Raw genomic sequence first — 27,445 nt, forward strand, 5'->3', positions numbered from 1 at the left:
ATGCTTTCATGGGACTTGATGAGAATTTCAAACCAGCAGAGTGGCTGGCACATTAAACATAGTATAATGCTGTTGCTAATATTCAATCACTCATTTAACTAGAAATCCTGAATTTTCATCTGAGAGATGAAATCTACTGAAACTTCTGGGGTTAGAAAACCTTCAGTTAAGGAATTTAAAATCTGGTGATGAAAAACATGAGTGAGGAACCAATCTACGAAAACCATTCTAAAAAGAGAACAAATATATACATTTATGTTCTGTCACACAACAGCAGTGGTGATGATAAAGAGAAGGACGACCTTGCTAAATTGACTCTCAACCATATTTTCCCCATTGGAAAATTGGCAACAAGCTTCTTTGAAGTTAATTTCCATATATTCACCCACCATCTTTTAACTAAAAATATATCAGGCTGTCCCTCTCTGACCCTTACAGTAAAATCATGGTGAATGAGGATTTTGCTGTGGGTGAGCGACTTCCCACCCAGAGGGGCTAGCCTTCCCTTCACGGGGTGATAACCTTCCTAAGTTTAGGATGTTGGGTCCCTTGGTGTCTCTTTGGGGTGTGGTCACTTTCAGTTCAAAGTCAGCTTGTCCACTTGTCTTATGGACCATTAATGACCTCTACTGTCCTTGACCAGGAAACCTTCCTTCCCCAACTTCCAGGACAGAAGACTCCTTCTTGTAACCTGAAGAATCTGGTGGAAAGAGTGATCCTGTCCAACTGCAGTGAAGCACAAGGGTATCTGTTTAAATCTGAGTGGATGGAATACCACCCTTTTCTAAACGAGCCAACTGAGATGCCTTAAATACCTCAGATCAAATTAACCAGTGACAAACACAGAATGAGAAGCGTGAACGGCTGCCACTGAGACCTGTGCTCCTTTCATGCAAGGAAGAGATGGGAATTAGCAGGACTGGGAAGCGCTGTGCCTTGAGAGTGTGTGCTTGGCTCTCATGGAGGGCAAGGGACAGCTCCAGGGCTGGGCAGTTCTCGGTATCCTCCGTGTGCTAGGCATTGCACGGAAGCTCGAACAGCCCATTGCTTTGGTTATAGAAATGTTACAAGATCATCGTTTTTTAGAACTTGGGAAACACAGGAAAAGCGTGAAGAAGACGACAATACAGCATCTCGCAAGTGGCATTTTGGTGTATTTCTCCCCGAGTTCCGCTTAGGACAGATGCACACCTGGGATGACACAAGAGGGCTCCACAGCATGAGCTGTTCTCACTGCTGCTCTTTTCCTAGCTAACGTCACGTCCTGTACTTTGTCCCGGCTAGAATTTGAATAGCTTGTTGAAAGTAGGGGAATTATAATTTGCCCTGTGTTATTCTTTCACTGAGTGCGAAGGTTTGATTTAATTAAAGATACTTGAAAACAGGAAGTTACAGTGTTTTATAGGAAACAAGTTGTTATACAAAGGGAGCTGATACAAGGGAGCTCAGAATTTCTAAAAGAAGAACAAGTCATCAGATCCTGCAGGCCCATGTGGCACAGCTCTTCCGGATGGTCCCTAAGAGCACAAAAGGGACCCCAGGAGAAGGAGAGGCTCCGACTGGGCGGCCTCCTGACTTCAGCCTGATTTGACCACTTTCTGCAGGAGCTCTGGCTGGCCGCAGCTAGGCAGGCCTGAGGTGAGTGTTGGTCCGGGTCTGTGCTTCCTCCGGCCCTTTTGCGTCCTTGGCCAGCAGTGTCACCACGCTGTCTGTCTGGGCCAGGTGCCCAGCTCCCCCTGGTGATGAGACTCCCATGGCTGCCACTTCCGTGGTTTCAGATGCATCTGGGGATGAAGGCTGGGGAGCGCTGTCCACCGCATCACTGATCACAGTAGCGGGGAGCGCAATGGGGGAACAGCAGAGGGTGCTGGGGTCCTTGGGGTGGGAGCAGGGAGAATATACCAGCTCCCGGGGAAGGAGATAGCCGAGGCTGTGGGGAAACTGAGGGAGACCAGGGTGGCTGGAGCATAGGTGTGGGGCTATCTGACCGTGTCTGTGTCAGGTGATTAATACCCCAGCAGAATCTAATAAATGCCTGGTGAAGACTGAAATGCCGAAGTCCTACTGGCAACTGAAATTAAACGGGCCTAAAGAGGGAAAAATTGATTGCTAGGGAAGAAAATACAAATAACCGAAAACATCCAGGAAGACAAATGCAGGAGGGACTGAGACAGAAATTACTGTAAACTCACAGTGAATTCAAGGGCGGGGAATTCTCATTTAATTTCCAGTGTTTACTTAGAGGATAATAGGAACACACTCATATGTTTAGTGCTCCCGCCTTAAAAAGGCCGTGTTTGTCCATGATCTTTTTATTCCAAGGACAGAAGCAGCGAATGCTCACATTTTTATTTTCCATGAATTGCCAACGCTGTATTCACTAGTTTCACAAAAGAGCTGGAATCGCATGGAGATTTCTGAATTCAATTAGCTTTCAGCACCATTTAAAGTTCTCCCATTCTATTAATTCAGCAGACAATCAAGTTGTTTACTTGTTGACTTTTGTCCATAGGCACTCAATCACACCAACTATCAAAGAAGGATACCTATTAGTTGTTAATTTCATATGTTAGATAGGGATCCCGCGACTCCTGTTTGCATCTGTTTGATAACCTTCTCATCTTTGCTGCAGTCTCAGCAACAGCAGCATTAACGGGTCTGCCATCTATCTTGATGAACAGCGCGGGAACGCGGAGCGATGCGTGGAGGCGGATAAGCCTAGGCCCAAACTTCTACTGAAGCGGGTAGCCCAGAGCAAGAGCGCTGTGCTCCGGTTGCTGTTCTCATGAACCTGCAGTGTGGCTTTAGTCATGGCTCTGCACACCTGTATTCTAAGCAAAGGAGAAGAGCTTGTTCGAGTGTAGGGGCTCTCGCTCATAATTGCTGAGACTGAGTATGTCACAAGACTGTCACCTTCTGCTTTGGGTTCTCTGCGTTTGGGGTTTCTGAGATTGTTTATGCCTTATATGGAATTACAAGAGCATTCTAGGTCAGATAACTCAGCAAATACATTCACTCACCTCTAAATGGATGGCTCGCGCCTCCCAGGTACCAAGGATACACAAAACGCAGCTTCACACAGAGTAAACTTCTTTGTATTTTAGGAACAGCAGATTTCTTCCAAGAGGAATTCTATTGGCTTTAGAGAGAGAGAGAGAGAGAGAGAGAGAGGTGGTCTGGGCATCCCCGGGGCTTCCCGAGAACAGTGTGGGCACAAGGGCTATGGGCCAGGTGCGGATGTCACGTGGATGCCGTATGCAGTTTGTTTGAAATGGAATCTTGAAGTTGTTTGAAATGGAATCTTGCTGTGTTGCCTAGTCTGGCCTCAAGGTTCAGGTAGCAGCAGTGAGACTCAATATTGGCCTGTAGTGTAAAGAGACAAATATGGGGTGAATAACTGCTGATGTGGGGCCCCTAGGGTACCCAGAATGAAGGACATCAAGTCGAGGAGGGAAGGAACCTCATGCCGTCTCACATGAGATTTCCTAGCACACTTACACACTCCTGTGATAAAATGACTCAGACACAGTGTGAGCTCATTTATACCCTCAGGCAGCGGGCCCGTACAGACACCCATGTTCCTTTCTGTACTCCCAGGACTGTGCAAATGACACCCTCATCTGTTTCTGAAGCCCGGGTACTTTCCTGAGGGCCAGCCAGGCTGTCCTCAGGTGCATCTTCAAGCTCCACAGTGTACAAACGTCCCTACCCCCTGGTAAGGTCGCCGTGCTGGAAGTCACCCAGCCCTCCCCGTCCAGCACTCTGCTGGTCTCCGGCGATTCTGTTTCCTCTGCAGGTCCTCTTGGGCTCACCTCTTTCTTCCACTCCAAATTCACTTCCCCAGCGTCACTCCTCTTTCTCTCTTGTTCTAAGTTCTGTAACGTGCTTCTGCCTGGTTGCTGTATATGCTCATTCCTCTGATACATGTTACCCATAACTGTGGATTACTCTTCTTTTATTTCTGTTTTCTGTTTGCTTGTTGTTTGAAATGGACTCTTGCTGTGTTGCCCAGTCTGGCCTCAAACTCCTGGGCTCCAGTGATCCTCCCGCCTCAGTCTCCCAAGTAGCTAGGATTACCAGTGCGTGAAGTTCAGACCTTTTAATCTGCTGTTCCGTTCCTTCACAACTCAGCCCGTCTTTCCTCTTGGTTCTATTTCTTTCTCTTGTTTTTGTCCATAGATCTTTCCGTACCCACTGGCTTAAGTCTCATGCATCATGCCTTTTTCCACGAGGTATGTTTGCTTCTAATTCCCTTCTACTACACATCTTTTGGGTACTGAAATGATTTTCTAAATTCTACTCCCTCCCTTCTTCCCCTCCTCCTCCTTTCTTCCTTGTTTCCTTCCTTCACTCCCACCTTCCTACAAATAGGAGCAACCGTAGGTACTCACTGTATTTGGAAAGCACACAGCCTTGCCACTGAGGATCTTGCAGTCCAGGGGATGTGACCAGTGCATCCGCAGGGACAAGCAGATAAAGGAGCACAATCTGGAGGGAAGAGGATCACAGGAACGTTTGGAGGAGCTGTAGCAGCTAAGGGAGGCCTTCCCAAACTTCAGAAGGTGTTTGGTGAAACCACCAGAGGTGGTGTGTGAACTCCAGGGATGACAGGAAGGAGCACAGAAAAGAACATCAAAGGGCTAGGCAGGGTTTGGGGAGGGAGTGCTGTCTGTCATCAAAACTTTGGGATTCGTCTTCCAGGTAGTGGGATCCATGCATGAATTGCAGCAGGGTTTTTCCATCCTAGATGGACCATGCAGGAAGTTGCTTGGAGACAGATTTGTAGAAGAAAAGACCAGAGGCAGTGGCCATAGATGGAAGGCACTAGCATAATCTAAGGGGGAAGAGAGGATTAAAAGAAGGAAACAGCAAAACATCTGAGGGGCTAATCTTAGTAGAGTTCTATCCGTTGATGCTGGAGATTAGGAAAAGAGAAAGTCAGTTTGGGCTCCAAGGGGCAGGGACAGGGGAGGGAATGAGGGGGAAGCAAATCATGTCAGGCTTCATCAGGGAAGAGGAGTGAAGCCGGGCAATGCAGAGGGAGCGCGGCTCACTACTTGCAGCTCGGAACCTCTCTGCACTCGGACTTAGAGATGGGGTCCGTCAGCGCCCAGGTGTTTTTTCCTCCCCAGGTCAGTCTGTGCAGCATGCAGGCTCCTGGATGGAAACCTTGTGGAACAGGTGTAGGGGAAGAGCTGAGAAAGGAGACAGGAAAGAAAGAAAGAGGGAAGACTCAGAAACTTACTTGCCCCTTGATTTTAACGTCCCTCTTCTCTTTGTGTTTGGAGAGGTTTGCCCTGCTTCTTTACAACACCCCAGTCCTACAGGGTTGGAGGGAGTTTACCAGGCCATGTGCATTAGAGGATGGGCCTGCTCTTGTGATCCGAGGTACGCTTGTGCCAACATCACTTTCTTTTTCCTGTTTTCTTCAAGAGATATCACGCTAGACCGTCATAGTTCTCTCCCAACTCCTCCCTCTGATCACCTCCAATGAGCCGGTGGAGAGCTGAGACTGGAGCAGCAGACACATTGTCTGAACCTGCTGTAGGGGACAGCATGACTTGGGGACTCGGGACACCAGCCCAGCTCATGCTGAAGTGGCTGTGCATCCCCCCGAGCCTTCGCCTCTCAGTACCTCAGAGGAGAAGAAATTACTGGGCAAAAGTAGAATTCAGCATTACTATCCCCAGCACCCCTCTGGGCCCCCATTAACTTATACCTTACATATTTATATTTCAATGCGTTATATGTTTTATTTGTTTTTGCCTACATCCTATCACCTCTGTTATACCCTAGGGACTTGACTAAAAGTATTTTTGTTTGTAACAAAATGCCAGGTGCCTGGATAGTTTGACAGATTGTGCAAACCTGCACCTTTCCAAGTGAAAGGAGACGAAGGTGGGGCACTGGGAACGGGACTGGACAGCGTTTGGTGTGAGAACTCCAACTGTGACTTGGTCAGCGTCCCAGAGAAACCGAGACAGTGACAGTGCAATGTTCTGTCCACTTTGCCTGACCGTGAGGGGCTCCTCCTCTGCTGTAAACAAACCTGACGCTGCCTCCCCTCCCCGCAATGTGGGTGTCCCCACGGCTCCAAGCTGGGATGGCGATGGGGTCTCTGCTCCAATGAGAAGGAGGGAGGGAACAGGTTTTAGTGTTGGTATGGTGGGTGATGGCACAAGACCCAAGTGCAAATGGGAAACCCCGCAGCCCATCTCTAACCTCTGAATAGGCAATGCAAATGTGCTGTGCTTCTTCCAGATGTCATTTTTTATGGTTAAACTTACAGTTAGTTTACTCTGAGCATCACAGTTACTTGACTGATTAGTGCGGGAGCCCTGCCTTGGAGTTCCATTTTATTACTTTCTTGATACTACTAATAATACTACTAATAATGATCATGGGCTTTTCTAAGGGTAAAGACCCTCTCAGATGTGTGTATGCATTCTTAATGCAATTAACTGACATTTTTATTGTGTATTTTGAACACAATACAAAGGGTTGCAGTTTGCTGAAAGCTAAGCTCATTACTCTGGGAGGAATTCAGCTGACTAACATCACTACAGGCTCAATGTAAGCGAGGCGCTCTCTGCTTGCATACAGGAGCTCTCCATAACACCCAGGGGCTGAACTTGAATGAGCTTTTATAAGGAAATAGTGTACTCCGGTGGTATCAAACTCTTAGAAATTCTCAAAGGCATCATGCCACTCTTGTCAATACTTTATTACTGTTAAATTTTAAGACTGGATTCTTCTCTTCAAGGATTTACACTCTAGTTGAAGAGAAAGTGAAAGTTAAATTACAGGGGCTAAAATTACAAAAGTGATGTTGATGAGATGGCAGACTTAGTGACCCACACTCTAGAATGAAGTTTAAATTTGTTGTAATACAATAGACCCTTGACCTCTTAGGATTCTGTAAATGTCCCTGCGTCCTGTTAAGTGCTGGGGAAATGGAGCCATTGTGAGTGCTGAGTCCATTCGGTAAGGGGAGGAAGATAACTTCTAAGAATGAAGAGAGCAGGACAGCATTATCGAGGAGGCTGATGAAATGGATTATACCCGACCACGAGCATCAGGGTTGTATTTTTCCGGAGTTGCTCAAGTGTGGCCGCAGAGTCAAGGCATGGATATTGCTGTCTTGTTTTCTGCTCTAAAGTTACAGAAGGTAAAAAAAATTTATTATTGTACTTTTGATTGTGCTAATTTTGGTCTGGGTCCCACAATTGAATCTAGAAGTTTCTGGTCCTTGGTGACTGCCTTTTATGAAATTGCATTTTCTCTGATTTCTTGGTAAAAGCATTTTTTCTTGGTTGAAACCTGGCATTTTAGTTTCTCCACATCCTCCCTTCTGAACTGTTCTTTGCTCGAAATAAATGATAACAATTGAGACCTTCAGTTTGGGGTAGGGGAACAGGGTTACCTTTCTACAAGTTCCTTCCTGGAAAACAGCATTAGGTGGGTCTTTCCTTGCTTTAGTTATTTAATTGGCAGGTACTTTTTAATCTGTTGTCCCTTGTTGAAAAGATAGGAGAACTGTATGCAATCGCAGCAACTTTGTTTTATGCCTATATTAATTTTTCTCCTCCATTTATGTAAGTCTACTGATAGTGAATATTCACTTTGGGCATGTAAGTCTAAGTATTTAATTTCCACTAGAAAGGTCAGAATGCATGGAATGTTTCCCCCTAACTATATTGTCTTACTTCTCCTAGGACATCTGCCATTCTTTTTGTTTTAACAATTATTAACCTTTGTTGTATTATGTTTTGTAGTGCTCCTAATACACAAGACTTCTACCTGCTACTCTGTGTGGCATTTTGATAAAATAAAAAAATCATGACAACCCTACTCCGAGAAGTCTTATTTTTCTACCCATCCCCTCCAGTAATAATGAGCACATCTTAGTTGCAATAATTGCATTAATGTTTAACATCACAAAGCATTGAGAGAGCATGTCACAGCCGACTCTCTTGATCTGACAGCCTCAGAGGTATCCTCTTGAGCTCGGCCCCCTGGAAGGGGGACATTTTCATGGCTGAGAAGAGATGTGAAAGGAAGGAAATTAACATTTGTTGATCATGTAATAAGGAATGGGCGCTATGTAAAGTCTTTTTTCACAGCTATTTTTATAATCACCACAGGAAATAGGAACTAATACACCCTTCTTATAAATGTGACTCAGACAGGAAATACTTGTCTGAGAATTCGGGACTGGAGGTAGATAGCCTAGGGTCCCAACGTCAGTCTACCTGGTCACAGAGTCCACCTTCATCAGCATTTTAGGCTGTCACCTTGCACTGTGACAATATAACGAAACACTGCACTGGAGTAAAAAGCTTCAATTTAAGAACATTTTACAGCTGTGGAACTATGGGAAATGTCAGCCTCTGGGACTCTGTGTCTTAGTTGGTCAGGCGAGCATAAAACACCTCCCAAGTTGGCTGTGAGAATTAAATGAGATGATATATTCATAAATTCTCCATATAAAAATATTATGACTAGCATGCTTACATTTGCATGTTAGACATTCTACGGAATACTTTTAATGCATTTACTAATTTACTCATAAAATCCTATGTGATTATTTTTATCCCCATTTTGCTTGAGGAAATGGAGGCATAGATAGGCCAAGAAACTTGTCCAGGGTCACGTAGTTCACTAAGTTGCAAAGACAGGATTTGAGTCCATGAGATCAGGATTTGGAATGAATGCTCTTATTTACTGGTAGGCACTGTGTTATGAAATGTAAGTAAGGGTGGGATAACTTCAGACTTCAGAATAAATTTCAAAGTAATAGAAGAGATTAGTGAGGTCAGTGCCAGATGATAGTTTTGGAGACGTGGAGCTGGAAGGATTCAGCTTTCTACCATCTGAAGTGTGACTCTTGGGGGATTTTAATGGAAGTCCATGTGCCCATTCTGCATGGAGTGGAACCAGGCAGGCCTGCAGGTCTACAGTGACCCATGAACAATGCAGACTCTCTGTGGTGATCCCCTTTCCAGAAGGGCACTTTGGAGCCTTGGCGACATGCCCCCTGGAGAACTTAGGGACCCTACCAGGGAAGCGTGTTTCTAGAGGAACAGCCTAAAAAATATATGCTTATAAAATAAACATAAAGAGGGAGCTCTCCTGGGAGATTTATGCTAACAAGGCCAGAACTCAGGATGCACATTTGTGACTCGTATGTGTCTGTTCCCAACCCTGCCATCCTAACTATGACAGACATTAGCATTCTACAAACACCCTTTGCTTCTAAGCTGCCTGGGTGTGGCCTTAGTGTATTTTCAACACTATTCTGAGACCTCACTCCTGATTTTCTCTCCAGTCTTTATTCTACACTTTGTCCTGCTTGCTTTAGGTTTGTTTGCTCTATTCCCCTCCATGACCCATGTCTTAAGATGAAGGTAGAATTACTGAAGAGGCTAATGAGGTCCTTTTTGTTGGTGGGAGCACTGCAGAGGACCAGAAAGCCTGAGCTCGGGACACTCCTCTTGTTATAAAGCCATAGTCCCACAGCCTCATTGGACCATAATTACCTCCAAAATGCCCCACCTCCAAATACCACAGTCATTAAATTTCTCTCTTAATACTGCACAAACCCTAATGCTGATATCTGGATCATTGTATGGGTGAGGGTGAAAGCTAGATGGCAAGAGAAAAGAGATCCTGAAGTCCAGTGGCTCAAACAAGACAAAAGTATATTTTTCTGCCACAAACAAGTGGGTGAACTAGGAGATATCTCCTTGTTAAATGTATCCAGAAGTCTAGGCCAGCAGGGGTGCTATCCTGGTCAATAGTTTCCTTCCAAAGTCTCCACTGTGGTTATATTTGGTCAGTAGAAAGATCAAGAGCATGTAAGGGTATTTGAACTCCTGGATGTCCAAGTGACACACATCCTCCCATTCATATTGCTGTTATCTTTGGAAACTAGCTATGTGATCACCGTGGTCCTAGAGAAACCATCAACTTCTGCTGTTGAGACATACCTTAAGCAGATGCACCTCTATTGCCAGAGAAGAAGGGGAGAATGGATTTTAAAAGAGAATTGATAATTTCTGCCTTTGTAAGGATTTACACTTTGTCTTAGTTACTTTTCTCTCATTGCTGAGACAAAGTACCTGTTGTCCAAAATTAAAGAAGGAAAGGTTTATTTAGTTTATAGCTTGTGGAGGTTTCAGTCCATTCTTGGCTGGCTCCAAGACAGAGTGGCACATGGCACAGGGCAACCATTCATGGTGGTGGAAAAAGCAAAAACAGCAAAAGAGAGGAGTGGCGGCAAGCAGCCTCTTCCTCTCCCTTACATATGCAAACTATCCACCTGAGGGTTGGGGAAGAACTCAACCCATAATCCCAGCTTTGGATCATGGATCAATCATCAACTCTAAAAGCTCGTTCCATGATTGCATGAGGATTTGAGGAGACATCCAGACACAAACCATTAACACACTTGATTTAGAGAATGAATGTTACTTATTGCATGGTTTTAAGCCAAAGATATGGGCATCAGATTAACACTGTAAAGTGTCTGTGGAAAAAAAGTGGTTACAAGGGCTGAAGAATGGAGGTGGAGAGCTTGGAGGGAAATTGGTTGCAATAATGGTAGTTTGAGCTATGGTGATATAATAGAAATGAAGACCACCAGCTGAGGTCTAATCTGGAAGTGCCACTGCCTATGCATGGGAAAGTACTGAGGTGTGGACGGAGACTGGGAAGGAAGGAGAGCTGTGCAGAATGGCTTCTGCAGCTCTGGTTGGAGGGACCAAGGAGCTGGTGGTCCCCCTGACTAAGATGAGAATGCCTGGAGACGACTCAGACTTTGAGATCAAGAGCTGCACTTCTGCATCTCGTGTTTGAGATGTTCATTCCCCACTACATCAAGGGACTGTGGGAAAGTGAGTGGAATTCCATTACTTACACTGGGCACAAGGGGGATGATACCCATTCTGTGAGCTTTCCACTACTGCAACAAACACAAGGGGTGATCTGCTTGCGAACATGGGAGGTTTACACCAGCTCATGGCTTTAGAGGGCTTGGTCCTTGTTCAGTGGGTCGTGTTGCTTGGGCCTGTGGCAGCTCAGCTCACTGCTGGGGAGGGAGAGAGGAAGTGGAGGGGATGAAGGTCTCTCCCAGATTCTGCCTTTTCTGTTCACACTTCTTCCTGTTGTGCCAAACTGGGGCTGAGCCTTTAACACATGCGCCTCCAGAGACACTGAGCATCCAAACTGCAGTGCCCGATGTGATCCAGTGAACTGTGAATGGAAAAGGGTATTTTACAGACTTCCCAGAGCACCTTCTCCACCATAGTGGAGCATGCTGTGTACACTTTTTCACGCATGGACTGCCTCGGGTCTCCCCAGCTACTGGCCCTCCTCATGCTGCAGTCCCTGCTCCTGCATCTGGCTTCCTTCTCCCATCTCCCCAAACTCTGTGCATATCAGAGTTCTCCTGACCCTCAGGATGTCTTCTGGGCTTCTCTCAGGTCCCACAGTATCCTGGACAAGCTCCCTACAGAGCTGCCCTCAGTGCTTGTCGCTGGACATTGGGTGTTCTGTCCTATAGACTCTGCTTCCTGAAGCTGACCCAAAGCTGGCTGTCCTCACCCTTTATTTTAGTACCAAAGGCCTAGCAGCGTCCTGGGCATAGAACAGATGCTCATTAAGTAGTTCTGGATATAAACCATTCTTGAGCAACAAACTCTGTATGACTAGAATTCTATTTTAATCTATCACTAACAATGCCTTCTTTTTTATTTTTTAAACATATATTTAGAACAAAACTAGCTAAAATTTTAAAGGTACACATTTATGGAGCGTTCATACACAGAGAGGGAAGAATCTCTTTTAAGGTGACTCACCTTCCTGACGACAGTTGGTTCCTGGCTCTGCTGTGCTGATCCCGCCTCCTGCGAAGGAAAACAGAGCCCCCGTGGCCATGGAGACGGCGCCTGCGGGGCAAACGCTGACACACACGACTGATGTGGACGCCCTCGCTTCTGAGGGGCAAGAACGTTTTCGCCTGATTTTTTTCAATGCAAATATAAGCAAAAGTAAAGATTCATGTGGAAAAATTGGAGATGGCTGGAGACAAAATGAATGTGTGGAAGACGATGTCACATGAAAAACAACACAAATCCACGCTGGAAGCTGACGTGAGGACCTTAGCATTTCCCTGGCTTGGTTTGTTTAATTTGTGTTTTTGTAATGTTTGTTGTTTATCAGATGCCAGGCCCTGCAGTACGCTTTGTCTCCTTTCAGCCACGCAGTGACCTTTGGAGGCAGGGAGTTCATTTTGTTTTATTTTCTGACTTCTTTATGGAGTTGCACTTGAGGGGTAGATTCTTAGATATATTTTCTGGCATGTTAAGCCACATCAAGCCTGGCTGTGAATGTTACCCCGTTTTTACTTTTTTGATAAACAAATCACATGTTGGACAGGCTGAATCTTTTTTTAAGGTTAAATGCTGTTCATTAAAAATCTTGCCATAGATTCTTACGTGTTTGAATCTATCTGTTCTTTTTCTTTTTTAACTTCTGTTTGTGTGTGGAGTGGGGGTTATGGAGGGGTTCACTGGCCAAAGCATACTGCTTTTGAGAGAATGTCCTTTCCCATAAGGCGAGGCAAGGTGGCTGGGTGACCCAGCGTCACGTGAAAGGCACAGAAGGGCTCCTGGCCCACAGCTGACAAGGCTCAGGGAAACCCACTGTGCCAGGGCTCGGGGTCACAGTGCCCCAGGGCTCCTCCGTGCCCCAGTGCCCAGATGGTGAGAAACAGCAGCTGATTGTCTCAGGCACCCTTTTGCATCTTTTTCTGGATTTTATCAAGGATTGTTTTTGCCCCCTTGTTGAAATGCTCGCTCTCTCGAGTGTTGCAGAAATGGTCCATAAATATGATGGTACTGGGACATTCTGAAACACAGCTTTCAGCTCCTGGAGGCCCTCAGTTGCATAAGAGATCATTAGATTGAGAAGAATAAGAATAATTTTAAGCATTTGCAGTCAGTGGGTTGTCCAATATGACTGCATTTAATTATCAGATTACATAACAGGTTGTACAGGGCCTAATTTAGACACATGAGCTTTAACAAGGTGCAGGATGGGTTTGTCCTGAGGATTTTTTCTCCTCAGTGTAACTCTAGATACCACTTAATTTAAGGGCTACACCTGGAGACGTTATAATAGATTGGGATACTGAATTTTACTCAGTTTCCACTTAGTTTCATGATGCTCCCATCCTATAAAATGTATTTCAAGACTCCCTAAAAGGAAAGTAGACACTCTTAAAGCAGTTTATAAGATACAGATCTTTATCTCTTACAGAGGGAAGGAAACAAGAAAGCTGTAAATAATAAGTTCTGAATAGGAATGACACACACCGCCTAATCAATGTCTTCCAGAATGGGCAAGTGACATCTCTTTGTTTTTTGCAAATAAAAACCTTCTTACCATCACAATATAAACCATTATCTCTGCAGGCAAGGTATATTTAGAAATGTACAAAATGTACATTTCCTGCCAGCCTCCAGATCAGTAGGTGGAGATCTAAAGTCATGCAAATATTACAGTAAATGCTGGCAACCAATTTCTAATTATTCCATATCAGCAGATTTGTGAGGAATATAATTTATTAAAAAAGAACAGTTTATGATCAGCAGACCTTGGTTATGACTGTTTAGGAATTCAGTGCATTTTGATCTAATCACAAAATCAAAATATTCATGAAACACAATGATATCTCCCCAAAGCAGCCGGGCAGCCATTAATTTTGAAATTCGGGTAATTTATTAACACTTATCTGAAGCTGTAAAAGCTTACCTCTGTGTTTGTAATACGGAGAAAAGTGAAAGCAGTTTTAAAACTGATTCCTAATGATTTATAATGGTTTGCTGTAATTTGAGCCAGAAATTCAATTAAAATGTATGTCTAGTTTTGTTTCAAGATCTTTAGTTAAAAATTCTATTAAAATTCTATTTCCTTCTTGCATTAAATGTATCTGTTATCTGCTTATACAAGAAATATAAGAAAATTCTATCATTTATTCCCCAGTCTCCATAAATGCTTTAAGAAAGCATTCATTTTTATTTCATAATTCTGCTAAGGTAGCATTTGGAATTTATATACAGTGGAGGAAGAATGACTGTATATGGTATTTTCTTAGTAAGGAAAGACATCTAACTGAATATTTAGGGACAAGTCAAGTGATATTTGTTACTTTATCCAACCAGGAGAAAATAAAAAAATGAAACAGACATTTTTGTCTCCAAATTATGAACTTAATAGGATGTGTCTAAGTCATTTAAAATAATCACATTCTAGGGAAAGGGTAGGAGCAGGGATGAGAAGTGGGGATGGAATGGTTGACTCCCTAAAACAAATAAAACAGCTTAAAACTCTAAAAGAATTGTTCTAGGCAAAGCTAGTGTGGATTTAAAGGCACAATGAACTTGATGGGGTAGTTGAAGGAGAATCTGATGAACTTTTCCTTTTTGTTTTGTGCTACTTTCATGACTTCAATAAATTGTTGCAATAACTACCAGATACAAACATTAAGAGAATTGGTTTGTATCTTAGTTGTGTGGCCGTAAGAGTCTATGGCAGAAATAGTAATGAAATCAAAAATTTATGGAACATATGCTGCATTTAGACACCTGTATGAATTTTTAAATATCATCTCCACTGTAATATGTATGAGACATAAAATCTTATTCATATTTTACAGAAGGGGTGGCAGAGGGTGCACAGTGTTTCACAGAGCTGGTATATCAGTCACGCTCCTGTCCTTCAGACAATTACCTGACATTTCGGGGAGAAGTTTTAACTTGGCTCACGGTTTCAGGCGGTTCAGTGCATGGTTGGCTAGCTTCAAGCATAAGCAGCTTGGTGGAGGGGCTCTGTAGAGACCACTGCTCACTGCATGGCGTCAGGAAGCAGTGAGAGAAGGGAGGAACCAGGGGCAAGAATACACCCTTCCAGGTCACACCCTCAGTGGCCACCTCTTCCCAACAGGTCCTACATCCTAACACCCATGAACTCACCAATAGACTATTGTACTGATGAGTCTGACCCTTCCATGATTCAGTCGTGTTCCAAAAGCCCCATCTCTGAACATGAGATTTTGGGGAATATTTTAGATCTAAATCGTAACAGATGTAAGTGGAAGGGTCATGAAACCTCGAAGAGCCTTTTGACCAATCTTTCCTTTGGTCACATGGTAGAGTGAAGAGTGGAAGGGGAGATGATCACCTCACAAAGCCCAGAGTGAGCCTGAAGTGAGCCGTGGTTGATGGGCCATTTTGGGATAGAGGATTTAGTTAACAAAGGCTGGTAGGAATGAGGAATAAAGTGGATGGGATTTTGTGTGCTGTATAATTACAAGGTTGAGACATAGTTTCGTTTTCCCTCTTGTGGTTAATTGGGGACCCAGGTAAGATCAAGGGCTTAACAGTGAAGGACCCAGTGTCCTGGGAAAAGCCAACACACAAACAGGACAAATAGAAAACACAGTTATGGAGTCAAATGAGCGTACAGAGAAGCAGCAAGGAGAGAACAAAGAGAGAAAGAAAGTTGAGTTACTAGCCGTATGATCCTGAGACGGAGAAAGGCCTAAGAGGAGGGTAGAGACAAGTCAGAGGAGGGACGGAGGCCCGGAGCAGTCTCCAAACTGCTCTGGGGTCCCTAGTGGGGTGAACTGCGCTCAAGTAAAGGACCGATACGAGTCAATCATGCTTTGTCACTGAACCGGTCCTTTAGCAAGAATCGCAGAGATCTCCTTGTTACTAACTAGGTGTGGTGTGTTTGTTTGTTCTCCCAGGTGGGTCAGTATCCGTATTATCAGGAGATCAGCTGTCCACTCCATATACCAGGTCTGGGCAGGGTTTTATGGATTGGAGGGAAGGTGCCAGAGCTGTGGTGCAAATGGGCATTGACAGAGCACACTCGAGGATGAGGTAGGCAGGGAGATTAAATTACGGATGGGCAGGACATTGATGGAGGGAATTTTCTAGGCTTAATTAATTTACTCCATAAATCCATTTGCTAATAAAGGCCTTGAATAAAATTATCTACGGCAGAGCTGCATACTGGGGCCTAGGGTCAAAGGGAGCAGGTGGGAAATAGCAAGGAGAATGGGGGCTCAAATGCACCACAGCTACCAGGGTGCTTTTGGCTGAGGAGAGAGGAAGTCAGAGACCCAGAGGGAGGAGGTGTTTGGGATATTCCGGAGGAAGCCTGCCTTGGTGGGTCAGACCATGTTTTGACAGCTGAACCATCCCTACCAGCAGTCTGTGTAGTTGAGGAATATGACTGCAGGTGCTAGGTTGATTGCTCAATTCTTTTCCTAATGAGAAAGAAGTGTGGACTCATAGGTAGAAAATACTTCCTGTTGGACAACTTGCTTGCCTAACTTGGGCAGGAGAAAAAGAAATGACAGGGAAAGTCCTTATAGCCAGGGGCAGAACATATTTCTTGGGAGGGCGCTGGTGGAACATGGATAGTTACCTCTGAGGAGAGACAAAGCTGGTGGCCCCTCCATGGGTCCCCTGCTGTGGCTATGCCGAGGGCATGGTAAGAAGCAACAAAGCAGATTGAGAGTAGGCTGCCAGGCAAGAATGTGGAAGAACCCTGCTGAAAAGCAAGGCTCACATTGGGAGTGGCCGGCGCAGGAGCCTGGGAGACCTTCCCAGCTTCCCGTTGCTTTCTCTCCTCCACATCCCCAGAACGGAATGAAAATTCTTACTCGAGAAGCAAAGCGCTCTTCTGAGCATTTGGCGGTTTTGTTTGTAATACACTGTCTATGTTAATTGAATTTCTTCCTATAACCTTGCAATGAATTCTTTTCTGCAAGGCAATGGCACACGAGGAGCTTTCTAAAGGTTATTTGTGGAAGGGTGTGGCTGACAAAGGGGCCCATGGCCAGGGTAACCTCCCCAAGGGTCACATAACCAAGACTGACCAAAGGACCTCAAAGGAGTCTTGCTGATGCTTAGTGTTTGCAAATGCTGCACGGAGGAGCTGAGACAGGGGACAGGCTCATTTCAGGATACTTACTGAAGTCTAGTGCACGTCAGGGTCCCGTGGTTATTAAAAATGACACTTGAGGAGTAATGAACAGACAGGGAAATATTTAGGGGTTTTGAACAAAAAATGGAAACAACTTGTTAAAAATCAAAACAACTTAGCCAGGACTAATTGTCATAACAACAAGGAAATGCGTGCATATTGTTTTGACAGTTTGTAGTGTGTTTGTTCATTATTTTCAGTTCACTGATGTTCCTTGGAGCAGGTCCCTTATTCTCTTACCATTGAACTTCTCGAATAAATATTTTACATTTGACGTTTTTACCCCCTCTAGCTGATTCTTCAGTCATCCGGTTCATGCACGCTACTCCAGGGAAACAGCTCTCCTTAACTTGTCTAATAGTCTCCTAATCACTGTTCTTTATGGTTTGCTTGTAGCCATCATCTTTCTTTAAGGCATAGATTTTTGCTATCACTGTTTATCACTCTCCACCCTTACTTTTAATTTTTTACCAAATTCACCTGTTTCGTCTTTCTTCCTTTCCGGTCCATTTCACAGCTTCCTGGGAATCTGTCCTTAATCCACCTCCAGGATGAGAACTCAATCTTCTTGGTCCTTGATTTGGACTCTTTCAGGAGTGTTGTCCCATCCTAGGACACAGGTAAGGGCAGAGGCTTCTGTAGGGTACTGTAGCTCTGCTTTCAGCTTCAAAGCAGAGCAGTCGCGTGGGTGCCTCCTCCAACCAAATATCTATAGTTATTCTGCGACTGCCCTCAAAAAGCACCACCATACAACTTCTTTGAGAATTTAGTGGTATTACAAGAACCTACACTTCTGTTCACAATTTCTTTTGCTGAAGCCAAAGTAGTCCTGACTTTATCTGCACCATTTTAAATAAAATACTTTAAATTTCACTATTGTTGTTTCCCTACAGTTTGTTGATTTTCTTCTGCTATATTTTGCCTGATTTTTCTTTAATGATTTATATGGTGCCAAAGTTTTCTCCATCCATCCATCCATCCCTGAATCCACCCATCCACTGATGGTGGATGATGGTGGATTCCTTCACAATCTTTTTTTAAATTAGATTACTCTGTTTTGAAAAGGCAGATTAGAAGTAGCACCCAAGAGTTTTGAATGTAGCATATTTGTAGTTTGATGTGAGGGTACTACATGAAACAAATTGAGCATTGCTTAGTTTTATGATCTCAGAGAAATTCGCCAGTAATGAATTCCTGCCGTTCACTGTGTGGTCTGGAACATGTTTCTGGCTCACAATAAATATACATTTCTCCATGGCTTTTGACATGAACTACCATGTGGTTAGTAACAATGTTCTTGTGTTCATTGGTTGTCCTTTCAAGTTTATGCTGATAGGTTTGTATTATTTTCTTGTAAGATCTTAGTGAAAAAGGTGTTAGCCTCCTTTTAATCTTTGTTGCCTATATTTTCTTGTTATTTGCCTTTTAACGTTACTAAAGTTTTAAACCTTTCAACTTTAACACTCTATAACCTTATCTGTCATGTTCTTTGTGAATTCCTCCATCACCTGAAATGCATACAATTCTTCTGACTTTCAAAAACACCATGAATATTTGATTATAATTTCTTGGATTTTTCGCCATTCTTTGTTTCTACATATAATTCTTTAATTCAGCTGAATTTTAGAATATAGTGCAATGGGAAAATCAGGCTTTTCCTAAATGCATCTCAGCTGTTCTAGCACTAAAAGACAATTTCAGACCGTCTAATCTACGTGAAGCATTTTACACTCTGCTCAGTTTTGGTGTACTCTTCCTTCTGGTTCTCAGCTAAGTGTTGTCCATATCTCTGTCTGGTCTTACAGCACCTTTGATCGCTGAGGCTTTATTTTGTACTGGGCCCTGGGTGGGTGCTGTGGTTTTAATGTCCCTCCCAAAGTCGAGTTGAAATCTAATGCCAGCACAACACTGTTCAGAAGCGGGGTCTTCCGAAGTGATTAGGTCATGTAGGTTTTGCCCTCATGAATGGCTTGGTGTCACCGTCCTCTGGAGAGGTTTGGTCTTTCTGGGAGTGTGCTCCTAGTACACAGCTTGTGTCCAGCCTGATTTCCTCCTCTGTCTCTCACAGTCTTTCGCCCTTCTGACTTTCACTGTTTCGTGATGCAGGGAGAGGGTGCACCCCAGATGTGGCTGCCTGGCACTTGCACTCCCAACCTCAGGAACCTGAGATAAATAAGCCATTGTCTACAAGCAACCTCATCTCAGCTATTCTGTTGTAGCAGCAGAAAGTAGACTAAAATGGGGGCAATTGTCCTGCTTCCTCCAACATTTTGTTTTCACAGTGTCTTTTTCACATTACTGTTTATTTTCACTTTAACAAGTAACTGGTGTCATTAATGGTGTCCTAAGTGTTTCTCAAATCTCGTGTTTTCACACTGGAAATTTTCAGTGGAACTGGTAGAAAGACTTCTGCCAATGTGTAAGGGTCCAGTGAAAAGAGCCCTAGAAACGAAAGACTCTAGCTCTGACTGGGAGCACATTACAGCTTCTCATAATACCACTGTTTCATTTATTAAGTGGAAGGCTGGTTTTATACAAAACACAAAATTTCTTTCAACTCAGACTTGTACTGATAGCGTTCCAACGGGAGAAGTTAAGACCATTCACTCATATATTTGTTTATTGTCTCATTAAGTTGCTGACCACTTCTGGAAACAAGGAGGGCATGGTAAGTATGGTTGGGATGGGGGAGGCAAGGAAAATAAGCATGTACACCAAAAAACTCTCACCTTCAGGTAATGTGCCGTGGTATACCTGCTTATGTCCCCACCTAGACTACAAAGTGTGGAAGGCAGAGCTTGCATCTGCCAAGTGCTAAGTGCATGTAAAGTGATTATTGAGTGGACAAACTCTGATGTCTGTGAGCTGGAGGAACATTTTCAACACAAGCACTGCCATAGACTCCTCCAGCTGTCCTGGTGCATGACCACTTCCTCTGTGAATCAGCCAGCTCAGTTTCGTCTTCTGTCCTGTACTCTTGGGCCCGGCTCCCGAGGCTGAAGATGAGAAGCTGGCTGCACAGTGGGACAAATAAATTCTAAGCGTTGCCATGATGGAAATGGAAAGGAGGACTTAACCCAGTCACTGTCCGAGATCCCGCTCTTTCCTACTTCTCATCTCCCTTCCCTTGAATCCTGCCTGGGATGGCTCCTGCCTTATTTCACTTTGTATTTTGAAAAGTTGGTGTTCATGTTTGGTATGTCCTGTTTAGACCCCAGCTTTACTTACTGACTCCAAACCGCTTTGGCTTTAGGTATCCCAAGACCGATTTGTGCAGAAACTGCTGCCTAGGCACACGCCACCCTAAATTCTAGTCCTTTCCGTTCTGCCAGGACTCATTGCCCCAGCTCTGCCACCCCGGGGCATATGACTTTTCAGAATCCCTTGCTGGCCTCAGAAAATCTTTCTAACTGAACACAAAGTCTTGCTCTTGAGAGATCAGTGGGGGGTCTATGTATTTTTCCATTATGTTTTATTGTGGTTAATAACATCTAAAAGCTTACTATTTTAACTATTTTTAAATATCTGTTTCATTGATCTTAGTTAAGTACATTCATCTTGTACAATCATCACACTATTTGTCTCCAAAACTCTTTTTGTCTTTCAAAACTGAAATTTGGTATCCATGAAAAAATGACTGGCCTTTCCCTACCCTTCCCTGCCTCTGGCAACTGCCATTCTACTCTCTGTTTTTATGATTTTGACTAGTTTACATACTTCCCCTAAGTAGGAATATAGGGTATTTGTCTTGGTGTGACTGGCTTACATTTCTTAGTATAATGACCTCAATGTCAGATTTTCTTCCTTTTTGAGGTGGAAAAAATTCCACTGTGTCTATTTCATTGTCTGTTTGATCCATTAATGAACAATTAGGGTGACTGCATGTTTTTAGCTACAGTGAATAATACTTCTATTAACCTGGGTATATAAATATCTTTTTAAGAACCTGCTTGTAATTCTTTTGAGTAAATACCCAAATTGGAACTATATACTGCTGGATCAAATAGTATTTGTATTTTTAATTTTTTGAGGAACTGCCACATTATTTTTCACAGTGGCTATGCCATTTTAATTTCTACCAAGAATTGGTTCCAATTGCCTGGGCACGAGGTTCCTATTTTACCACATCTTCCCCAACCCTTGTTGTTTTATTTCATTTTATAGCACCCATTCTGCAGCCTTCAAAGTAATGGCTCATGGTGGTTTCCATGTGCATTTCCCTAGTGATCAACAAGGTTGTCAGTCTTTTCACTGATCTGCTGGTCACTTGTATGTGTTCTTTGGAGAAATATCTGTTCTAGTTCTTCACCCCTTGGAGGCTATGTTTTAAAAGAAGTCCATTAAATCCGTTTTCAGGTTTCCCGGAATCAAACTTACCCTCTATTTCTAGCTAATTTCTACTTTTTCTAGGAAACCCTTTCAGATTTCTTCAGGTAGAATTAACTTTTTTTTTGTTTTTTTGTTTTTGTCCATATTTTATATGCACTCTGAAAGTACTTATTCCACTATGTTGTAATCATCCTAATTTGTTTCTTCTCACTTGCAGATTAGACCTTTAACTATGCTTTATTAATTTTTGCACATATGATAGCTAGTACTGTATCTGGCTCATAGCAGGTGCTCAGTGAATTTCTGTTGAATGAACAAATACATATATTGTCTAGGTTTAAAATAAAATATTTACTTTTATAGACAATGGGATATTTAGATCATGGATTCTTAGGAAATTAATAAATAAATGGTATCTACCAAGACCACCTATATTTTTGTTCTTTACTACCAAAATTTAATAGTGATTCTCAACTCTGAATGAACATTGAAAGCATCTCACTTCCTGAGTTTAAACTTAGAGTTGGCTGGTGAGGCCTGGGGTGTTTGTGATAGTTCCTTGATAATACTATAGGCAGCCATGGGCAAGGACCATGAAGAATCACCAAAAATGGTGCTATCACCAAGTCCGCTGCTCTCTTCCACCTGATGGAACTGAGTCACCCACTGTCACATTATCGGAGACAGGTAGACTGAGCATGGAAACTGGTTTGGAAATCTATAGACTCCCTAAGTTCTTTTAAAATAGACCAACACCCCTTGTCTGCACCTCACAGCCCTCGTAATCAATCATATGGCAACCCACTTAGTAGTCCAGCAGTCATGAAGACGTTCCTTTCCAATTTTAATTTCAAAGACATAAGTTCAGGCGCTGGTAACCCAGGCATTTTGAATCCATGGAATCAGGTAAGAAGCAGAACATCTCTCTAAGTCTGAGCTATTTCCACATGAAATGATAGCAAAATTTGTGGGGAGATGTTGGTGACTTCTCTGCCTGGGTAGATGTGGATTTCATGATTACTTGTGGCTTTGCTTCTTTTATTGTCTCTAGTGCTACCCTTGGTGTTCTTTTAATGTGCATTTTTGCACAAATTAGAAAAGCAAGAGTTAAGATGTAGAACTTATGTGTCTGGCCACAGCTGCTAAGAGCAATTCGGCGTGTCAAGCTGAGGTCAAATGAACAGGGAATGTCATTACTAAATGGTAACATTTTCTGAGGGCTTTAAGGAAATTCAAGTCCTTTTTAAATCTACATTTATTTTATCTTTTTTTTCAGGGTGATAGGTTGCACTTCTGGTTCTTGTCAGAGATTTGTACATTACAATGACTTTAAATTTAATGATTCTAGAAATTAAATTTCAAAATGGTTTTTTAGGTTGCACCAGTACAATGCATAAGGTTTTATTTGAGACATAGACTTCTTTTTAAAACATAATGGGATGTGCTTGCTTATTTGTAAGGATGATGTAATATATGCCTATATTTTTTTGTTATGCAAAAAAGACACTGAGGTTTAGGTCATATTTCCAAAGTGCATGACCTGAATTAGAGACATCTGTTCAATCTTCTCATGTCTCATTAAATTTAAAAAGCTATAATATTCTGAAATTTGGAACACACACCTGTTTTGAAGCTCATGAAATGCACACATTTTGGTGTCTATGTTGGGCAGAGAGATGGCATGTTGATAAAAGGGTGGTTTGGGCTACACACATGTGTGGGTGAGTCCAGTGGTGTAGCAGGTATATGGTGCAGAGTTTGAAAAACTGGGTAGAAGGCAGAAGTACATGACTGAGGCAACATTTTTTACATGTCACCCCATGAAGAACCAAGTCAAATAGCGAACAAGAGAAAGGTGAGCTTTTCGCCTTCTATTTATCCCCAGTATAGAGGCAAGCAGAAGTACAGCTACTCAGGGAGTGGGCAGTTTAGAACACCGCCTCTCCCCGGTGCACAGCCAGCCAGTGCCTCTTTCAGCCTTCAGACCTTCCCGTTCCCACGTGCTCATGCTGAACTTCAGTTGTCACTGTCTCCAGATCTTAGCCTGGAGACTTTCTGCAAAGCCACAGACGTGCCCTGCGCTCACCTGCAGACCAGCTCAGAAAGACAGAGCCCTCCACCAATGACAGATGGGAAGGGAAGGACAATACCCTGGCTGCTTCTTTCCACAGTGGGAGAACCTGTGCTACTCCCTCTCTCAGCTCCCCAGTTGATGATCTCCCTACGCCCAGAGAGGCAATGTGCTGAGAACATATGTTGTCTTATTCACACTCCCTCCATATCTGTTACTTCCCCAGGCTCCTCACAGCATTTCCTGCTCCTCCCACACTTGGAAATAAATCCCTGTCTTAGGGTCCATTTCCAGGGCGACTTCAACTACTGTAGTTGATGGTGTAGTTGTTTATTTTTTCTACTTTGCTTTTAAAATGGACATCTATGGGAATTTACCTGAAACCTATTTGCAAAGCAATGCACTAGAGAACTCTGTGGCTTTGGCTTTGAGCAGCTCACATCATGCTTCTTTACTTTAGCTACCAGATGGGGTATGCGGCCTTGTTCTAACACTCTACTATTTAAAAACATAAAGTAGGGGTTCCCTCCCTCCATCCCTCCATCTCTTGGTCCCCTTCCCATCTGAAAAGAATGGTCTCCCTGCTTCCTGGTGTCTATCTTTTCTCTTGCTCTTGACTGTGTAGCTGTAACCAGCGCAAGCAGACCATCCAGCCTGCTGCCTGACCTCGGGTGCCTGTCTCCCTGGTCACTGGCGCAGTCTCTGGTAACATTCCTCCCAGGGCTGGCAGTCACAGCCCTTCCGCAGGCCAGGCCCTCCCGGCCATCTCGCCTCCTTCTCCGCCTGTGTGAGGTGTGTTCTGTCTCGACGCCACCAAATCTGCCCCTCTCAGGGCCTCAAAATCATGCTCTACCTGAGGCACGAGCACTTGCTCTTCTATCTGATTGCATCTGCACAGTTTAATAAAAAAGGATTTCGCCCCAGACTGAATAGATTCATCCAGCATTCAGGCAGATTCCAAGATGATGTCGGTGTCTCTCCTGGAGGCTGAGGCCGTTGTGAGAAAGGTAGCGTCCACCCAGGGAGGAGGACAGAGACTAAGAGAGACGTGAGAAGGGGGAGGCGTGCACTCGACTGTTTATTTTTCACACTGTCAGTGCACAGCTTGTTGGCCGGTCTGGAGAGGGCTGCCTCAGGGTCCAGAGCCCCCGCGGCTCTGCCGTCTGTCCTGGCAGAGGGAGCTACATTCAGAGGTGGGTGTTTGTTTTCCTGCTTGTGGCTATTCTTAGATCTGGAATAGACATTTGAGTGGATGGCGTGCTAGAGGGGCCAAGCTGGTGTCACCGTGGCTTAGAAGGGGCTCCTAGACAAGGGCTGCCCCTGTCCTGTTTCTCTGGTGGTTTGTCTCAGTTCGCTGGGGTCTTGACTTCCAGAGCCTATGGGTCGTGGTCATCCCACTGGGCACCCTGCCATCCCGAACAATGGGGGCAGCTGTATGTATGCACACGGACTCAGTCAGACCCTCGCTGGGCCAGAAGCACTGAAACAGGCCTGAGGGCAGAGTCCAGGGAAGAGCTGGTTCACAGAAGTCAGTAAGTAGGCCCCTTCTCCATGTAAGGAGGGAGGTGGAGGCGATGTGAATTACACAGCCTTCAGAGCTCCCTGTGTGGGAATGGGGGCCTTATCCTGTCTATGAGGACACAAGCTGACTTGAGTTTTCCACGTTGCTTTAGTCCCACTGATTCTGAGCTAGGGTAACCTTTGGTGGTACTGCTGCCTGGATGGCAGAGGTTTCCCAGGTCATTTTTAAGCTCTCAAGCCTCGCAAGCCTGAACTCCATCCTAAGGAAGAAGCAGCTCAGCACAGGTGCAAAGATCCAGACTCTTTGTCCCTGGTCTGGAGCCCACCTTCCTGAGGACGGTTCTCTGGCTTCCTTGGAAGTGACTCCAAGTGGAAGGGACCTCGGAGAGCTGTTTATCACAGATCTTGTATCATCACAGGGTTTTTGCTTTGCCAGATCTGAAGTGTCTGGTAATCTGCCTACTGTTGTGATTCTGGTATCTTTGCATAACTTCACAGGCCAGGGGCAATAATGCTCATCAAACATGCTTCCTGTGTCCCTCGTCCCCTGGAGTTAGGTGGGCCATCTGGATGGTTCTGGCCAGTGAAATACCTATCAGTGCTAAACTGAGGCAGCAACAACCCCATACATCTATGTTTTCTGTGCTTTCCCTACCCTCTGTTTTGGACGATAATAATGTCTCACATGGCAGTCCCTCTGTCATCTGTATTCATAAGCTGTGAACAAAGGTCCCATGGGACACAAAATGCCAGCAAGACCTGTACTTTTGGTGCACTGAGTTACTGAGATTGTAGGATTGGTTTTTGCCATAGTAATTGGAGTAATTTGCACACTGACACCTGCAATTGGGTGCTGCAAAGGAGAAAAGCAAGAAAATGTACTTTGGCGTTGTGATCAGGTCACAGGTAGTTGCTGAGTCAGCTGATCTAGGAGACTGAAAAGTTGGCTGTTGTTGACCCTCACTCCTCAAAATGTCACCGAAGCAACTTGTTCATAAGATGAAGTTTATTCTTTACTATGGTGGGGAGACTCACCTCGAGGGGGCCCCTTGGGAAAGGGGTAATATCATGGTAGGATGGTGGCTACCACGGAGTGAGGGAGGACGACAGACAGCAGGCGCTCCTTTGCAGTAGCAGTGTAGGAGTAAGTAGCCTTCACCAATTAACGTCTGACTTAATTTTGGTTTTGTCACAGCAGAATTTGAATAGGGAGGTGCTGTTTAAGATGCTGCTCATTCAATAACATTTTAAAGTATAGATCTAGAATCTTGTGGTTCCAGCTCTCCCTTATAAGAGCTACCGACATGAAGTGTCGTCCTCATCCAAACTTCTAGTGAGATCACTTAGCAACTAGAAAAAGATCTCTGGATTTTACCAGTTGTCAGGACAGAATGGGCCCTGGGACTATCGTAGGCTCTCAATTATTACTTGAGCTCCACAGCCCAAAAGAACCGTGGGGGGAGCCTTTATTCATATTCTTCTTGCCTTCTCAGCTCTACCCAAAGAACTCCTTTTAGGCATAAGTTTAATGATTTAACGATATTTCTTCCTTGAATTTCTCTCAGACCCCCAAGCAGAGCTAATCCAACCTCACTCTGTGGCCTCAGAGTGCTTCATTATCTTCCTGTTAGAGCACTTAATACGGTTTGGCTTTTCTTCCTTTGTGCCTGTGTCTCCCTTCTGTCTCTTTTGGTCTCTGTATGTGGACTGGAGCTTCCTAAACGTGGGAATGTGGACCTTACATTGGGCAAGGTAACCGTATTGAATCAATTCTCCCCCACAGAGCCCCGTGGATAAAGATCTGTTGTGTGTGGTGTCAGCACAAGACATTTTTCTAGATGCACCGGGTGGAATGGGACCCAGCATAACGCTGTACCGACAACCTCCGCAGAGCTCCAGGGCTTGGCACGAGTGAGTCATGCCTCACTCGTATTATACACACGAAGTGTGGGCCTCTGTGGATCTGTGTGGACCTCTGGACCATCAGAGGCTCAAGGACATGGATGACAGAGAACATGGCCTCAGGACTACTGTTGGTAGCCAGAAGAGAGAAGGAAAGAATCTGGACACTGCCTCACTTAAATAGCTCCTGTGGAGGCATCTCTCAAGGTGTTGTGGAGCCACTGAACTCTAAAATCTGTATTTTAAGAAAGATTATTCAGTGAGCAGCATTTTTAAATAATGCATTTGTATTCAAATTCTACTGTGTCAAAAGTAAATGTTTTAAGAGTCCAGCTAGTAAAGCTCGTTTATCCACAAGCTTGGTGTCTGCAGCAAGGGAGCTGTCTCCTGCCGTCTGGCTCCTGTGGGGGTTCAAAGATCGGGAAGGAGGGGGAGACTTGTAGGGTCAAGGAGGTGCTTCTTCCCAGGGTGGGGCTTACTTTGAGTCTGACTTTGAAGTCTCCTTGGCTGTCTTTGATTTGAGGGAGCGAGTGAACCCTTTGGGACGAAACCCTGAGGGCTGGT

The 27,445-nt window shown here is 44.2% G+C and overlaps 1 long non-coding RNA gene across 1 annotated transcript; it reads left to right on the top strand.

Annotated features, from left to right (window-relative positions):
- Positions 1–12,065: 12,065 nt before the first annotated feature.
- Positions 12,066–27,266, top strand: LOC106148177. The gene is made up of 3 exons (XR_001233390.1): positions 12,066–12,152; positions 17,576–17,678; positions 26,763–27,266. It is a non-coding gene; the product is annotated as an uncharacterized LOC106148177 (long non-coding RNA).
- Positions 27,267–27,445: the final 179 nt, after the last annotated feature.

The sequence above is a fragment of the Chinchilla lanigera genome, unplaced genomic scaffold (genome assembly GCF_000276665.1).
Source record: "Chinchilla lanigera isolate Chin_1 unplaced genomic scaffold, ChiLan1.0 scaffold00016, whole genome shotgun sequence".
Taxonomy (NCBI): domain Eukaryota; kingdom Metazoa; phylum Chordata; class Mammalia; order Rodentia; family Chinchillidae; genus Chinchilla; species Chinchilla lanigera.